The following is a 19,284-nucleotide window of genomic DNA, read 5'->3' as shown; positions in this document are numbered from 1 at the left end:
AAACTAAAGGAATCTAAAGTTATATTCTTAGAATTAAAAAGACAGCTGGTCAAGGTTTCAGGATAGAAAGGAAATATACATCAATTAATTTTCTTTCTAAATGACAAAATATTAAAAGTAAACTTTAAATGGAAAAAGCATTTACAACATTATAAATTCAAATAACTAGGGAAAAATCCATAAAAATACGTTCAAAACTTCTATACATACAATTTCAAAATTTTATGAGATAATCCTTATAAGATCAGTACTTAGAAATAAATCTGCCAAAGCATATGTCAGACTTTCATAGAGATGATTACAAAACTTGTTAAAAAACGAGATCTAAATAAGTAATTGATAAATATATTTTGTTTCTATATTAATCTAGGAATCCAACAGAATTTTTGTTAGAACTTGAAAATCTATTTCTAAAATGTAAACGCAACAACAGTGAAGAGCAAACCCTTCTTGAAGGACAAGGTGGAGAACTTGGTCTACTGGATGTGTCTTTGTCCCTTTGTGCTGCTATTAACAGAACACCACAGACAGGAGAGCTTATAAAGAACAGAAGTAAGGGCAGCTGGGTGGCTCAGTGGGTTAAAGCCTCTGCCTTCAGCTCAAGTCATGATTCTAGGGTCCTGGGGTCCTGGGATCCCGGGATCGAGCCCCACATCAGGCTCTCTGCTCAGCAGGGATCCTGCTTCCCCTTCTTCTCTCTCTGCCTGCCTCTCTGCCTACTTGTGATCTGTCTGTCAAATAAATAAATAAAATCTTAAAAAAAAAAGAACAGAAATATATATCTCACAATTCTGGAGACTGACAGCTGATGAATATGCCAGCATATTTGGGCAGGGGTCCTCTTCAGGCTGTAGACTACTTGTAACCTCATATAGAGCTACAAGAAACAGAGCTGGGGTGTTCTGTGGGATCTTTTATAAGAACACTGATCTGTTCATGAGGACTCCATTCTCATGACCTAATCACCTCCCAAAGGCTCCGCCTAGTAATACCATCACCTTTGGGGATTAGGATATGAATTTGTGAGGCAGTGGGGAGGAGAAGAGAGGGGAGACAGAAACATTCAAACCATACCAAATGTCAAGATTCCTATAAACCTATAGCTTGTAATGTTGCATTTCTTGAGCTATATATAATGACTACATGAGTACTTAAAATATACATTACCCTATTCATTTAGGTTTACTCACTTGATTTTGGAACGCTTTCTCCTGAGTTACATTTCACAATAAAAGGGATATCTGAGCAAGGGTATTAAAAAAGAAGATTTTTGGCATTCTATCATTCCAACCAAGATTTATTCATGGGTATTAAGTATTTGGACTGCAAATGTCTGAAAGCCATGTAATATGTGATTTGCTCAGTGGTATTTTGGCTAAATGCTCCTTGACCTGAGTAGAATTAGCTATAGAAATCTTAAGTATTGCGACATTATCTTGTAAGAATAGATTATGTAAAAACTAGGACTTTTACTAAAATCTCTCTTTCATATACAGTTTGGGTCTGGCCCTTGAATTCAATTAAATAACTACTGTTTATCAGAAAGTCTATTTAAACACGTCAGAGGTAGTAAATACTGTCATTTTTTGGCTGAACAAAAGATTTCCTAAGTAATAATGGGAGCGAAAACAATCTAGAAAAATACTTTGTCTATAATTGTCTATTTTAAAGAGGAAGTGGGTTTATTAAAAAGCCAAATAACATGGTCCTTTTACTAGAACATTTTTCTGCAGGTTTTTTGTTTTTTTTCCAATGTTAGTAAAAGTGTGTTGGTATCTAGCTTTGGTGCTTTCTCTTTAAACCTTTTGGCCCCCAGATTCGTTCCCAGGAAAACATATCCCATATGTTTCTCAAAGTGTTTTGGTAGCCTGCCCTCTCTTTCATTTTATCTTCCTCAATCACAATGATCTCTGCTTCTACATTCTCCTTCAGATTTTTCTTCTCATCTTCTAGTTTTCTGAGGCCTCAGAAAACTCTGGGGATTGGAAAAAGAGTAAGATGGAGGTGAAATAAAAATCAAGTGATTATAGAAGGTAAAACCAAGAAAGATAAAAGAGAAGAGACATGGAAGGTTTAGTCTTGGTTAGGGAAGATGGAAGAGGAAGGAGAAACTCAAAGATAGTTTGAGGGAAATGAAATTTACCCAAGAGGTTTAACTGGAGTACAATCATCTATGCTCCATTCATCCAAATATAACTGACAATACCAATTTGATTGTCCTTCAACATATATCAGTCTTGGTATAAATGGACTGAATCTGAGTAATAGCCATTTTCCCCAACTGTAGGTTTGTCATTTTAAAGAAAATGGTTTCAGAAGGGTGGGAACTAATACTGCATTTTCCTCCTGGATAAGATAAGGAATTCAAGGTAGAGTTTCAGAGCATCCTTAGAAAACCAGAAAGGGCCAGTGTTTTCCCTATTATGTGGTTCCCCAGAGAAGCAGAGGGCCCTTAAAGTTACTTTGGAAATTTGAAATGGTCCATGATGATGACCTTCTCTAAATCAAAAAGCAACCAACGCACAGAATTTTATTTCACCACAAAGGATACTTGACATTTTCTGAAACTTTTCTAAACCTACCCCAATACTTCACTGTACATCATCAATGTACAAGAGAAAAATAAAGCTTTCAAAGCACAGATGTTTTAGAGAAAAATAGCTGTTTTCAAATGTAATTTTGTCTCCATGAATGAAATCAGGAACTTCCATTGTTAACAAGTTCCTACATCCACATGTGAACACCATATCACCTGCTCCGGAAATGAAAATTCATACACACCATGAAACTGACTTATCATGCTAGCAAATGTATTGCCAGAATATTGGCAATGGGAGGCATGTTAAGGAGATGCTCATTGAACCCTTTTTAATTTTTGAGAAAATGATATTGGGGAGTGAGGATCAAAATTATCATACTGATGCACATTTATTGTTTACTGTGTGCCACCAGTTTAAGTGTCTTAATTTATATTTAATTTGTTCCTCATAACAACACAATGAGGTAGGTACTACTAATACTCCCAATTTACCTTTTATAAGTAAGAAACTGGAGAGGGAGGTACTACGTAGGTAAATAATACTCTATTCTAATGTCAAACTGAAGTTACAGTTCATTGAGAAGATCCTCACAGTATTTAAAAACCAGCTACTTTTTGTCAGTTACTGGATTAAAGCACTAAAAATGAAAGGGGAGAAAAAAAGACATGAAAGAGCTTCAGTCGAGGGGCTAAAGGTAGTCAAGTAAGGAAGCAATAATGTAAAACATTTTAAGTCCACTCCATAGAAGTACAGGAGACAACACAATAAGCAAAGAGCAGTCATATGTAACCTGGTAGGAAAGAGTCAGTGCTAGGGAACAAGGCTGTATGGGTACAATTCATTCACAGAACTGAAATCCAGAGCCCTGATTATTGGGCCAGGCTTCTTTTCAATACCCCAGACTATATGTACTGTCTTGATGTACCTCCATTAGGAAAAGGCCTCATCAGCCATTGCTACGGTTGTCTACCTGCACTATTCTGTTTGGTTAGCACACAGTTACAGTTGATGTTGATCGTGTCCCAGCAAACAGAGCGCTTATCAACTTCAAGGTGGGTATTAGTTTCATTGCTTGGGGTACATCATCAGCACTTAACCCAAAACTTGACTTTGCAAGTTGAAGTACATGCATATTATGTCCATGATAATTATTAAAACATGACCCACATTACGTGATATCTACTGACAGAGGGTAAAGCCAGCCCTAAATTAGGATAACGTATGCATCCTTAATTTAATTAATTCAGTCCACAACTCCCAAATAATATGGATCAGATGGTAAAACCCAATGAAAGACCCAGGCCTAACATGCTCAACATGTTAGAGCATGTTGGAGGACTACTCAGAATCATAACTGACCACTCAGTAAGGAGGCTCTTCTCAAAAAGGGGGATAGGGACAAGCATTGGAGAGTATACGAAGAAATTAGAATCCTCATTCATTACTGGAGGGAACAGAAAATCAGGCCGTTGCTTTGGATTTTATTTATTTATGTAGAGAGAGAGAGCAAGAGGAGGTAGGGTCAGAAGGAGAAGAGACTGCCTGGGATTCAATGTGGGGCTTGATCCTGGCACCCTGGGATCATGACCTGAGCCAAAGGCAGACGCTTAACCAAATGAGCCACCCAGGCACCCCTGGGTGGTTGCTTTGGAAAATAATTCTGGGTAGTTTCTCAAAAAGCAAAACATAAAGTTACCCATGGTCTAGCAACTCCACTCCTAAGTACCCAAGATAATTAAAAATGTACACACGTACAAAAATCTGAACATGAGTGTTCCTGCTAGCATTACTCCTAAGTGCCCAAAATGGAAATGCGTGTCTATCAACTGATGAATAGATAAGCAACATGTGAGGAACCCACACAGTGGAATATTATTTAGGCATAACAAGGATGGAAGTAATGTTTTATGCTACCACACGGACGCACCTTGAAAACATCCTATTGAGCAAAGTAAGTACCCACAAAATATCACATATTGTATGGTTCCTTGTATGTGAAATGTCTACCACGGGTAAAGCCATAGAGATGGAGAGCAGATTAGGAGTTGAAGAGGCTGGGGGAGGGAATGAAAGGAGGGTGACTGGTAAGGGGCATAGACGTTTTGAGGGGGGTGGTGATGGAATATTCTAAAACGAGGGGCACAACTCTGGCAATATATGAAAAGGGTCCCCACTAAACTGTACACTTAAAAAGGATAAATTTTACAGTATATGAATTATACGTCAATAAAACTACTACCTAAACAATTATGTCTAAGCACACACTTTATAGAGAAGACATGAATATTAATATTAATATTTTCCTATATGTCTATCCACCCAAAACAAAGTATAAATTTGAGGAAAAGGTGAGCTAATTCAAGCCTCAATTACTCTTAGCATAAATATGCATCTACTTTTTGCAAGCATGTATTTTTTTCATTCCACGGACCCTGTTCTCCACCTCATTTCCATTCATGTAAATAAAGTGAGCGAACGCCACTTTTCATTCTGACCTGGTTCTTTGGACTTTGGAATCTCCTCTATCCAAGTTTTCCTTGCAATTCTTCTCCCTGGCTCCACATTCTCGAACAACTCTTTCCCAATCTTTTGTGACTCAGAACATCCTTCTTCCGGGCTGGGTCATGAGAGCACTCGTCAAAGTCCAGCCATCACGCACAATATTGAAACCCCAAACACTTGAAGCATGTCTTCGCTCTGAGCTGCTTCTACTTCTCTGACAATAGGCCTGTTCGTCAGCATTTACCGTTGTCTGGCTGTTGACCTGCATATTTTCCACTCTTCTTGGTTGGATGGGCCTGGAGTTGTTAACCAAACAAAAGAAACCTGGTTGCTAAGCCTGGAAAGACTAAAGCTGTTCACCAACTGCTTCCTGTTTGCCCAGCTCAGTGTGGGCAGAGGGTAGGCCGGGCCTCATTCTGCTTACGTCTGTTTGTACAGAAGATGAGGAAGGCTTTCTGCGTCTTGTTTTCCCAGACACACTCACTCAGAACTGCTTTCAGGATCCATCTGTGGTAAAATCTGTAAATGTGCTATGCACAATTACACAAGCAAACACAATGTCCCAAGACAAATATGCCCTATTAGTAAGCGGGCCAGAATTGAAGTAAAAACAGGTGTTTCCTATATTGGGTCTGATTGCCTACATGTGTGGCTACTATGAAATTATTTCTTAATTACTTTGAAGGGTTAGCTCTGGCAGGGAGGCAGAGAGGAAACTCCACAGGAATCCTGAGGGCTCTTTGTTCCTATGCCGAATCAAAGCTTAAGCAGCTGAATCCTATAATTACCTAATTTTTTTTTTTTTTTTTTTTAAAGAGCCATCATGGCCCATTTTTCTTGAAGCCAGCAAATTATATATTTCAACTACTATATTAAGTTTCCTCTTGGTATTATTTCTAGATGGTCATAGGCTTTTAAACTCAGTTACCCTTTTCATATGGACCTCACCTGACTGTGCCACAGGAGTAATATGCAAAAGGCTCTTGAACTTGTGATCTATGTCACAAGACCATAAGAGAAATGAATTCTATAAAAAGAAATTTTTTTTTTTTTTTTAAAGATTTTATTTATTTATTTGACAGAGATCACAAGTAGTCGGAGAGGCAGGCAGAGAGAGAGAGAGAGAGAGGGAAGCAGGCTCCCTGCTGAGCAGAGAGCCCGATGCGGGACTCGATCCCAGGACCCTGAGATCATGACCTGAGCCGAAGGCAGCGGCTTAACCACTGAGCCAACCAGGCGCCCACTATAAAAAGAAATTTTAAGGAGCATTCTGCTATGTTTGTATAGCCAACACTAGACCATCCCAATCAGCCCCAGAAAGCAACCATTTACTGCTGATACGTAGGAAAGATGGATGATTTTATTCATCTCTCGACCTCAGTATTTTCTATGGATAAAGCAGAAGAGACAATGTGGGAGCCAGAACTCTCCATCAAGGGGACTCATTCTATAAAGCACAGGAGCACCAAGAGATATATATATCTTACATATACTTGTATGTGTATATACATATCCCAGAATTCTAATAAGCCTGACGATCTAGAAGAAGCCTTGCCAGATTTTTAAAGGAAGTTGCAAAAATCAGGTACTTTGACAGTGCAAAGATAGCCGACAGTCTTGCAGCAATGGCAGAGAAAGGAAAATGTAAAAAGCAGTGGCAGGAGTTTACCACTTAAGAGCACCTGAGGAGATCAGATGCTTTCCAAATATTCTGATTTTATTTAATTTCCATGGTGACAGCCCTGCCATGTGGAGGTAATATTGAATCACGCTATGGAGAGAGTGGGGGAAGAGTGAATAACACTACAGAAGGATTTCCTTCTGGAATGATTATATGAAATCAGGAGCTTAAGTGGCAGTCTTCATGAATTCAATCAGCAAATACGCAGGACTGCTTACCACATGTTCCAGCAAAGAGATGAAATTCCCATCCTCACAGAGCTGACCTAGGAGTGATAGCACATAGAAGGTGTTTCTAGCCAGATAATGGGATGAAATCATTATTTCATCCCATTATCTTTGTATCTGGGATGTTTGCTTTATGTGGGATATATATTCTTGGCTGATGTTGGACAGGAAGGCCCTTGTTAAGTTGCCTGGATGTGCATCTTAAGAGGAAAGTTTCTACAGAAGGCAGATGCTCTTTGGTTGTTATTACTAAGGAGTAGATAAATTACATTGTATTTCCTCAAAGGAAACTCTTTTAATGGCTAGAACCATGATGTCAAGGTTTATTATCTGTATCTTTTTATAAATAACTTGATCTTATTTCCGGAGATTATTTATACTTTGTCTGCAATGAAAGTCATTTATTGGTCACTCTGTGATCGCTCCTTCTTACTGAGAATGAGGCTTATATGAGTAATTTTTTTAATGTACAATTTCTTTTCTACAGAAAATAATTTTCCACTTCTGTTTATTTTTTATAGAAGAAGTTGGAGACAGATTTTCCTTGCAAATGAGCTGGGGCAGAGCCTTTTCCAAGGTCTGCTGCAGGATGACCTAAGACCCTGCCTGTTCTCTTTTGATTTTCAGAGTTAGATTTCTTGCCCTATCCTTATATTATTATTTAACATGTATTATTGACATATGCCTGTATTATTAGATTTTTATTATCTTTATTTCAATGACTCAGTCCTTAGCCTAAATTCATTTTAGACAATTTATATCACCATGGTAAATGGAAGGTTAGAATCAATTGTCATAAATAGAGGATCCCCCCCTCCCGTGCAAAAAAATATTCTCTTGCTTGCCAAAGCCTCTGAACCAAATGCCTGTTTTCACTTTCTTGGCAAAAGAGATTGGCAGGAGTTTTTAAAAGCATACAACCACCAAACAGCCATTCTTCTTGATGGTTGCTGTAGGATAGAAAAGCGAATACATCTCTGTTCAAGATCCCACATTACTTAATTCAGGGTTTGGTGAACCACCTCAAATCCTTTTAATTGTCACTGGTGAAACACGTGTGAGATAGGAAGAAATTTTCAAAGAAGCAATGTCTGTTTAGGTTATCAAAGAGGGGGACTAGATCTTCCAGTGTTTTCTGGGTCCCATTAAGCTCAGCATAAACTGAGTGCAAGAGAGACAGCCCATCAGTGCCAGCTTGATGTTGATAACCCTGCTTTTCCCCTTTTGGCAGACATCTGCAAATCTGTTATTTTGATTACAAAGATTCGGGCACAGTGAGATGGCTGAACTCCGAGACAATAAAATCATAGTGCTGGGACTACTGACAGTGAATCACCAACATCTCTTCTGGGTTATATATAACTACCTAAAAGTAGCAATATAGCATTTTAAAAGGGGAATTAACTTTAAACCTAGGTTCAAATCTAAGCTTAGGTAAACTCACTAGTTTCAGACCTTGGCTAGGTTGTTTATGTATTTTCTGTGCCACTCGGAGGTGCCACGGCCCATCTGACGTGTAATAGGTCCAGAATCATCATCAAACCTTGCTTTCGGGAAAGGGTCTGGTGTCCTTGTCTGTTAAAAAGGGTCTCATAACACCTTTCCCATAGGAATGTTGTCAGGAGTAGTGAGGTAACATATACAATATGGCCATCACATAGTAGGGTCTCAATAATTTGGAGGTGTTTTTGAAGATAACACAGATAGGCTACAAGAGTTCTAAGGCCTGAGATTTTATTACAGTCAAGAAGTAAAAAAATTCCTTCTGGAGGATTAGCAAAGTCAAGAAGTCATTTCTGTGGATACAGATTAGAGAAAAATATTGAGGGAATAATTCAGGCATTCCAGATTTTAAAAATCTGCTCATTAGAACTAACCAAGGCTAGTTTGCTTTGGCTTGTTTTTGTCTTGATTCATCTGAATAATTCTGAAATTCTTCTTTCTTTTGCAGCATGGATATAGCACTAGCATGGAGCACAGACACACCACTTTGCTCATCCTAATTTCAAGGATATTTTTGCGTATGGAAAAAGACATATTTTTAGCTTTAAGGTTTTTACTTTATGCCAAAGCATTTCTTCTGACTATGTCAATATACCAAACTTCTGATTGAGTTATGTTACCTGAAAGGTCAGTGAATCATACCCCATGTACACTCTGGAAACAATTACCCATGCCGACTTCAGCTAAAACATTGTCCAGACCATCATTGTTAATAGAAATACCACATGTGGGTCTCTTCCAACAGTGCTTTATTGGTGATGCTCAAAATATCTCCCGTAGCTACATTGGTATACTATTGTGATATACCCAGGATCATTTTCCTTTTTACATTATTCCACGCTTGATTTCATAAAGAAATTTTATTCCCCGAAGTAGAGTTACAATTCACAGTTTCCTTTGCTTACAGTCCTCTTTAAGAAGTACTCTGTCAAGCTTCATCACACATACGTAGTGGCAAAATAAAGTTAATCTGGAAAATAATTTTGCTGGCCAATTGCTTGCTTATATGTTTTCCTTAAGTACAATAACTCTGCTTGAGTCAATGCCAGTAGGATTCCAAATTTGGATCTGTGCATACACGTTGGAGTGAAAACTAACAGAAAAGCAAGTATTCAACTGGCATTTGTAAATAGCTTTTTCTGCTGTGTTTTGAGATTCGGAAACAATATCTTTGAGGGTTTATTTTTCATTGTAGTTTGTAGACCTATTTTTTTTTTTTTGTCTTCATTCTTCCTTAGCTGAAATAAACAGGTTCTTCTTTTTTTTTTTTTTTTCTTTTCTTTATAATTGTTGAGGGTCACATTTATTCGTTGGCTAAAGTCACTCCTTAGCTACTTGGGGTTTCTCTGACAGGATTTCTAGGAAGACATCCATTCCTTGGTTTCTTTCACTTATTCATTCATTCAACAGACATTTATTAAGAAGTAGGTAGTAGTAAGCACTGAGTTAGATTTTTGGAGGTAATATGTGTGTGGTAGGGAGTACACAAAGATGTTTAAGACTAAGTCCCTAGGGGCAACTGGGTGGCTCAGTGGGTTAAGCCTCTGCCTTCGGCTTGGGTCATGTTCCTGTGGTTCTGGGATCAAGCCCCACATCGGGCTCTCTTCTTGTTGGGGAGCCTGCTTTCTCCTCTCTCTCTCTCTCTGTCTGCCTCTCTGCCTGCTTGTGATCTCTGTCTGTCAAATAAATAAATAAAATATTTAAAAAAAAAAAAAAAGACTAAGTTCCTACATTCCAGAGGCTTACAATCTAAAATTATGTAGAGGGATGCCTGGGTGTCTCAGTTGGTTAAAGTATCTGCCTTTGGCTCAGGTTATGTTCCCGGGGCCCTGGGATCCCTTACAATGGGCTCCCTGTTCTCTCTCTGCCTGCTGTTCCCCCTGCTTGTGCTCTCCCTCTCTCAAATAAATTCATAAAAGCTTTAAAATAAAACTAAAATAAAATTATTTAGAATTCATATAAGCAATTAAATATATACCAAAGAGGGAAGTGATAGAGGCACTAGAGCTGCAGGGAAAGACTAGAAGAATCACAGGAGAGGACAGAGGTCAGATTTTAGAGAATTGGCAGAACGTCATGTAAATGAACATGGTGTAGAAGGAGAGCATCCCAGCAGGAGACAATTTCCTTAACATAAACTCACTCAATTTAGTCAGATTCAACATTATTGACTGAGCAACTGCTAAGGATAAGATATCTGGGATTCAGAGAGAGAAAAATATGGATACTAGGTGGGTAGGGTGTGGTAAAATAGATAACAGGGATTAAGAGTACACTGTGATCAGCATCGAGTAATGTATAGAATTGTTGAACCAAATTGTGCCCTGAAACTAACATAACACTGTATATTAACTATACTTTAATAAAAAATAAACATTAAAATATTTTAAAAAGAACTTACTACAAAGCAGTTCTAAATTGGTAATTCTATATGACCTCCCATAGGAAAAAAAAAAGGAATATGAAGTAATCCCTGCCCATAAGAATGACCAGTCCAGAAGGTCCAGATCTAAATAACAGAAGTCCCAGGAAAAGAGAACGAATAATATTAATGGCATGGAAATAAGTTTATTATTTTTTGTTTGTTTGTTAAGATTTTATTATTTGTCAGAGAAAGAGAGAGACTGCAAACAGGGCGAGGGGCAGGCAGAGGGAGAACAGGCTCTCCCCTGACCAGAGAGCCTGATGCAGGACTCGATCCCAGGACCCAAGAATCATGACCTGAGCCAGAGGCAGGCATTTTACCGACTGAGCCACACAGGCATTCCGGGAAATGAGTTTCTAAGCTGTCCTTCAGATTTCCTGAAAGACATAAGTTTCCATATTGAAAGATACACTGAATGTCCAGCACAATGCATGGAAATAGACCCACACTGAGGTACATCACTGTGAAATTTTAGGACATTGGGGATAATTTTTAAAAAGGAAATTTAAGACCTCCAGGAAGAAAATAAAGAAAACAGGAATCATACGAACTTTGAACTTCTCAACAAAACTTCTGAAAGCGGAAAGACAATGAAGCCATGTTGACAATATTCCACGAAAAATTATTTTTCCCAAAGGCAATTTTAAATGGAACTAAACTGTCAGTCCAGCATGAAGGTAGATTGAAGGCATTCGCAGATAGCTGCACTTTTTCAGGACTCTGTTGAAAGAAGCGCTCTATAAAAACAAGAGGCCAAAAGAATCAGGATCCAGAAAAATGGTTCCAATTCAAGAGGGTGGTGAAGAGAGTCCCTGATAATGATGAAGGTACCCACTGTTGCACCAGGCATGAAGGACAGAATCCTGTCCGGACAGGCAAGGCCAGAAGGCTCGGGGAGAATGGATCCAGGAAGATAAGACTGATGGATTAGTGATGTATTTGGACATAACAAGAGGAGAATTTAGAGATGAAATGATGATAAATACATAGAAAAGTAAACAAAGAACACACATTACAAAGTGCATAAGAAGGAAAAGATTGGGGCGCCTGGGTGCCTCAGTGGGTTAGGGCCTCTGCCTTTGGTTCAGGTCATGATGCCAAGGTCCTGGGATGGAGTCCTACATCGGGCTCTCTGCTCCGCAGGGAGCCTGCTTCCTTCTCTCTCTCTCTCTGCCTACTTGTGATCTCTCTCTGTCAAATAAATAAATAAAATATTAAAAAAAAAAAGATGGGAAATATTATCATGGTAGATAACATGCCTCAGGGGTGAAGAGACTTGACTTAGTCCAATCATGCAAAGTAATCATGAGTATATGTTCAAATAGGATCATGACATAATTATACGAAGAGAAAGAAGTAACTGTGCATGACTAGGGTACAGTGGTGGTTGAAGAGATAGATGTTTTTAGGCCAGATGATGCTTAAAACTAAAAAACATCATGAAAAAAGAAATTATTATTTAGAGATATGGAAATAAAATGAAGGTAAAATACTAAAAGCTGAGATGTAGAAAGGGTTGTCTTGGAGGAAATAGAAGTTGGATAGACTGAGGAGGGCTGTTCAGGATAAGCCTAGCAGAAGTAGTTGATCTAACTATGTATACAATTTGCTATAAATAAGACATCAGATTTTTTTTTTTAAAAGACTTTATTTATTTGACAGAGAGAGAGACAGCCAGAGAGGGAACAAAAGCAGGGCGAGTGGGAGAGGGGAAAAGCAGGCTTCTTGCTGAGCAGGGAGCCTGATGCAGGGCTTGATCCCAGGACCCTGGAGTCATGACCTGAGCAGAAGGCAAAAGCTTAACCCACGGAGCCACTCAGGTGCCCCAAGACATCAAATATTTTTAAAGGTACTATTTTTCTTCATGATTTATCTGAAGAGCCTAGGTCTATGGAATAGTTGCATTTTTTAAGTGACAGATGATCCAATTCAGCAGCAAAGAGAAAGTCTGTGAAGGTCTCTGCTGACCCACATTATCTGATCAGTGATATGACCTCTGTGTCCCTGTGTCTTAATATGAGTATTATATTATCCATATTAAATATGTCTTATATTATTAATATGGTTATAATAATATTCACATTAATATGTCTTAATGTGAATACAATAACCGGCTAGTTAGTTTCTGGATTGATCCTGCTGGAGGGGACTGTGCAGTAGAAACATCCACAGTGCGTAGAATTCGCGTAAAGATGTAACGGTCAAGACAGGACAGGCAAACGGTTTGCATACCAGCTTGCACAGTACTTGGTCCTTGATTAAAGCATAATAACCATTTGTTGAATGAATAAATGAACAAATGAATGAATTATAGCCAGTTGCTTTTTGCACAGCTGACAGGTCTGCATAGACAAGAGTAAAATATGTGGTTACTTGCTTGCACTTCTTTAAATCCAGTCAGGCAGGGACTTGGATACACTCAAAAGCTCAAGGGAAATAATTAGAAACATTTTGTGCACAAATTCTCCTGTTCCTTTTGGAATTAAACCTAGGCCTTTAAGATTTATAGCCCACACACCAGTTAAGACATGTGGCAGGAAGTAGAGCAATAGTTTTCAGAATGACTTTCTTTATAAAGGCACTCTGATTCCACAAAAATATTCGAGAGTTGTTCTAGGCTGATTCCGGGCCCTGCATCTCTGCAGTCAGAGACGTGTTTTTGGTTTTTTTTTTTTTTTTTAAATATATGAGAGTTCCATCCAAAATAACATCTCTACCGCTTAAGATGTTCGAAAACCACTGAAGTAGGAATGTGCTGCTCTAGTAGAGCGGTGTTCTACTTCTTCTTCTTTTTTTAAAATTTATTTTTAATTTATTTTCAGCATAACAGTATTCATTATTTTTGCACCACACCCAGTGCTCCATGAAATCCGTGCCCTCTCTAATACCCACCACCTTGTTCCTCCAATCTCCCACCCTGCCCCCGCCATTTCAAACCCCTCAGATTGTTTTTCAGAGTCCATAGTTTCTCATGGTTCACCTCCCCTTCCAATTTCCCCCAACTCCCTTCTCCTCTCTAACTCCCCATGTCCTCCATGCTATTTGTTATGCTCCACAAATAAGTGAAACCATATGATAATTGACTCTCTCTGCTTGACTTATTTCACTCAGCATAATCTCTTCCAGTCCCGTCCATGTTGCTACAAAAGTTGGGTATTCATCCTTTCTGATGGAGGCATAATACTGCATAGTGTATATGGACCACATCTTCCTTATCCATTCATCCGTTGAAGGGCATCTTGGTTCTTTCCACAGGTGTCCTACTTCTTGTTGAATGTTTTTTGGAGAGATTGTAAAGGTTATGGGACCTCACCACACAATGGTCAGCATTTGAGCCACTTGAATTAGAATCTCAAAGGACAAGATACCTCAGCTGACATCTAGGTTTCATATACATGTGTGCACACACACACATACACACACACACATGCACACGTCCCTGAGTAGGCACTCCATAGATAAAATACACTTTATTTAACAAAAAAATAATGTAAGTTCCATCATAAACCTACATATCCTTTTAAAAGCAGAAAACTTGATTACATGTTACCAAGTAACCTCAGTAAAATTATTGCTTAGTTTTTTAAAATTTCAAACTCAGGCAATGTATAAGATTCTGCCATTCATTTTCTTCCCTAAATACCATTCAAATTTCAGAGAGGGCTTGTGCCGATGTAGGTGTGCGTGTGTGTTGAGTGTATATGGCCAAGAGGTGTTCTTTGCTTTCTGCTGGCATCAGCTGTTATTTAAATTGCCTCATCTCCTTATGCCCACTACCTCTTCTACTGTCTTCTACAGGAGTTCAAGTTTCTTAGAGTCTCTGGTGCTATCTACTACTTCCAACCCCCTGGGGGCTGCACGTTCAGCCGTCACCATATTAAATAGAAGTCCAAGAGAAACTCCGAGGTATTTCGTGTTTTCTTATGCTTTGGCTCACTTTATTTTTTTCTTCTCTCCTCACTGTCCTGTAAAATCATGTACAAGGATGCCACCACCCTGAATTCTCAAATAGGAATCAGATATTATTCCCGGTCATGCCCAGGTCTGTCCAGACCTCTGTTCAGGTCCGTTATTCAGCCAACATGCACCTAAATGACCATTTGGATTGACTGGGCATATCTTCTAATTGGCTAATATTTGTGCTCTTCTGGTTGTTAGATATTAGAATGCTGACTCTACTCTCAAATCCCCCAAATGACAGGAATCTCAGTCACCTGAGTTGAAGTCCCACGTCCATATACTGCTGTTGCTCTTTCTTCCGGGTGACATGTTCCCCTAGTCTAGGCAAACTTCATCTAGTCTCCAGAACAGGACACTGGGACTCTTCATCTATTTTCTTTCCATTCTACTTTTTATAGTACAAACTTTAGGCCTTACTTCCTAGGGAGCTTGGCCTGCAGATCAAAAGAAACTGAATCTTGAATATCAATACCCTTGACTTCATTGATTACCTTTTCTGCAGTGAGGTTTAAATTTTATTTTATTTTATTATTTTTTTTAACTTCTTAAGTAATCTTTATGCCCAACGTGGAGCTCAAACTCCAACCTCGAGATAAAGAATCGCACAGTCTACCAGCTAAACCATCTAGGTCCCCCTAAACTTTATTTATTTACTTTTTAAAAATATATTTATTTATTTATTTGACAGACAGAGATCACAAGTAGGCGGGGAGGCAGAGAGAGTGGGGGGAAGCAGGCTCCCTGCTGAGCAGAGAGTCTGATGTGGGGCTCCATCCCAGGACCCTGGGATCATGACCTGAGCTGAAGGCAGAGGCTTTAACCCACTGAGCCACCCAGGTGCCCCTAGAGAAGACAATCTAGAGGAACAGAGAAACTGGTAATACTGTGTCTAATACCCCAAGGCACCCCTCAAGGAGAGCCAGTGACGTGTACTAAATGCGTATACATGGAAGATTCCCATAATTCAGTTGTAAAATAAAGTAAATCACATAAGTGTCTCACAAAAAGCATCTCTGGACCCAGAACCTGGACAAAGGCAGATGTCAGGAATACTAAATTACAGAATTTTTACTTTATATGATAGAATGAAATGTTTTTGGGCAATGAAACAGCCTAAGCACAGGAAATAAACCAAGACTGACTGACCACTCTTTGCCCTGGGCCCCTTGGACTTGTCAGGTTTCTCACCTTCTCAAGCTGCTGACCACTGCTCTGTCCCTGGAGGAAGAAAAGGAACACTAGAGGCTATGCTTGATCAGAGGGATCCTTGTCAATATTGTTCTCATACTGTTTTGATGTATGGGGTAGCTTGTGGATAGAACGTACTGGTGCCTGTGAGTTCTATTTCTGTCATTTTTGAGCCCAGTTTTAGTTTCCTCAAATCTGGACCAAAGATGTTGTGACCTTGAGCAAATTTCTTAATCTCTTTGAGCCTCAGTTTCCTCACCTATAAAATGGATAAAATAGTAGCTTCTTCACAGAATTTTGTGTGTGTGCGAGAGAGAAATTACATGGAAAACTCCATTATGGTCCTTAGCAGAGTGGTGAGGATGGAGAAAGTGCTTTGTTAGCTACTATGATTAATGTTATTAACCTGCGACTTTTCACGAGGAAATCAATATGTTTCCAGGTCAATAACAGTATTCATTGGCATAATTTTTAATGATTGAAAAGTTTTCTATTATTTGAGTGCCCTATGGTTTATTTAACCAAACAAATATTGGGGGTCATTTAGATTGTGCCTACTTATTTGGCTATCATACTTCCAAGTAAAGGGAGTGGATTAAATTTTTTTTTTTTAAGATTTTATTTATTTATTTGACAGAGATCACATGTAGGCAGAGAGGAAGGCAGAGAGAGAGGGGATCGGGCTCGATCACAGGACTCTGGGATCATGACCTAAGCTGAAGGCAGATGCTTCAACTCACTGAGACACCCAGGTGCCCCCGGATTAAATTTTTATGCCTATACTTAATCCTTCCCAAAAGCTCTCAAAAACTACAGTGAAGGGATTTCTTAAAAACATAAACTCAAGCACAGGGAAAACAGAAGTGGAAGCAATAGCAAGAAAATTGTGGAAGCAGAAAAACAGATAGTTTAGCAGACCTAAGAAAATGGAATTTATTTTAAAGAATAGCTCTAGGCGCCTGGTGGCTCAGTGGGTTAAGCCGCTGCCTTCAGCTCAGGTCATGATCTCAGGGTCCTGGGATCGAGTCCTGCATCGGGCTCTCTGCTCAGCAGGGACCCTGCTTCCCTCTCTCTCTCTCTCTCTCTCTGCCTGCCTCTCCATCTACTTGTGATTTCTCTCTGTCAAATAAATAAATAAAATCTTTAAAAAAAAAAAAAAAAGAATAGCTCTAAAAGAGCTGGTTTTTGCTAATGAGGGAAAAGCTGTGTGAATGAAGAGCCCAGTGGAAGAGTCAGATTGTAAAGAGAATAGGCAGCCAGCATGGGTGTGGAATCACCTCAGACTCAAGGGATCACACTTGACTGAGCCTTAATTGTTTCACTTGCATCACCTCCAAATCCACCTCAGGCCCCTGAACAATTGTTACGAACGTACCTACTTCATATGTACTGGACCATACTTGCCTGATATGGTACCAAGAGCAGATGATCCAGGCTCTTTTTGCACTTAAAAAAAAAAATTATTTATTTGAGAGAGAGAGAGGGAGAGTAAACATAAGCATGAGCGGAATGGGGGGAAGACAGACAGAGAGGCAATAGCAGGCTCCCCACTGGGCAGGGAGCCCAATGTGGGGCTTGACCCCATGACCCTGAGATCATGACCTAAGCTGAAGGCAGACACCCAACCCATTAAGCCACCCAGGTGCCCCTCACTTTTTTGTTTTTCAAGGTGGTTGTATATGTGTTCCTACACAACTGGAAATCGGTTGCTTTTACACATGACAACTTGAGTCAGTTTAAGACTCTCTCTGTTTTGTTTTTTGTTGTTGTTGTTGATTAGTAATGCAACATATTTATTTATTAATTTTTCCTTTTTAACCTTTGGACCCCTTTCACCTGTTTCTCCTACCCTCCGCCCGTACCTCTGCCAACCACCAAACTGTTCTCTGTATCTTTTAGCATGTTTTTGTTGCTGTTTTGTTTTCAGAATCCACGTATGAGAGAGATTGTACGGTCTTATAATTCTCAGACTTATTTTACTTAGCACAGTGTCCTCAAGGTCCATCCATGTTGACACACTAGCAAGATTCCATTATTCTTTATGGCTAAATAATATTCCACAGTATATATACTACAATTTCTTTCTCCATTCACCCATTGATGGGCACTTAGATTATTGTGCCCATTATTACAATATGTAAATTGTAAATAATTATAAATAATGTTATTGTAAATAATGCTACAACAAACATGGGGATTCATGTATCTTTTCAAGTTAGTATTTTCATTTTCTTTGATTAAATACCCAGAAGTAGAAATGCTAGATCATACGGTTCTATATTTAATTTTTTGAGGAAATTTTCACAGTGGTTGCATCAATTTAGATTCCAATGAACAGTGCATGAGGGTTCCCTTTTTTTCCACATTCTTGCCAATACTTGTTTTTTTTTTTTTTTAAATACTTGTTATTTGATGCTTGTTTGATAACAGCCATCCTAACAGGTATGAAGCAGTCTTTCATTGTGGGTTTGATTTGCACTTCCTTGATAATTAATTATGTTGAGCAATTTTTCATATACCTGTTGGCCATCTGTGTGTCTCCTTTGGAAAAATGTCTCTTTGAATCCTCTGCCCTTTTTTTTTGTTTGTTTGTTTGTTTTTATTTTTTATTTTTTATAAACATATACTTTTATCCCCAGGGGTACAGGTCTGTGAATCACCAGGTTTACATACTTCACAGCACTCACCAAAGCACATACCCTCCCCAATGTCCATAATCCCATCCCCTTCTCCCAAACCCCCTCCCCCCAGCAACCCTCAGTTTGTTTTGTGAGATTAAGAGTCACTTATGGTTTGTCTCCCTCCCAATCCCATCTTGTTTCATTTATTCTTCTCGTACCCACTTAAGCCCGCATGTTGCATCACCACTTCCTCATATCAGGGAGATCATATGATCTCTGCCCATTTTTTAATCAGATTACTTTTAATTGTTGTTGCTGTTGTTGTTGTTTGGTTTTACTATTGAATTGTATTAGTTCTTTATATATTTTGGATATAAGCCCTTTATCAGATATATGATTTGCAAATATCTTTTCCCATTCTGAAAGTTGCCTTTTCATTTTGTTAATGGTTTCCTTTGCCATGCAGAAGGTTTTTGTATGATATGGTCCACTTATTTATTTTTATTAATATTGCTTTTGCTGTCAAATTCAAAAAATTTGACTAAGATTCATGTCAAGGAGATTTTTGCCTATGTTTTTTTCAGGAATTTTAAGGTTTCAGGTTTTACATTCAAGTCCTTAATCCTTTATTTTTTAA

This window comes from Mustela lutreola, chromosome 5 (assembly GCF_030435805.1).
Source record: "Mustela lutreola isolate mMusLut2 chromosome 5, mMusLut2.pri, whole genome shotgun sequence".
NCBI classification, from domain to species: domain Eukaryota; kingdom Metazoa; phylum Chordata; class Mammalia; order Carnivora; family Mustelidae; genus Mustela; species Mustela lutreola.
The sequence above is the reverse complement of the archived record's forward strand: the minus strand, read 5'-3'. Positions refer to the sequence as shown.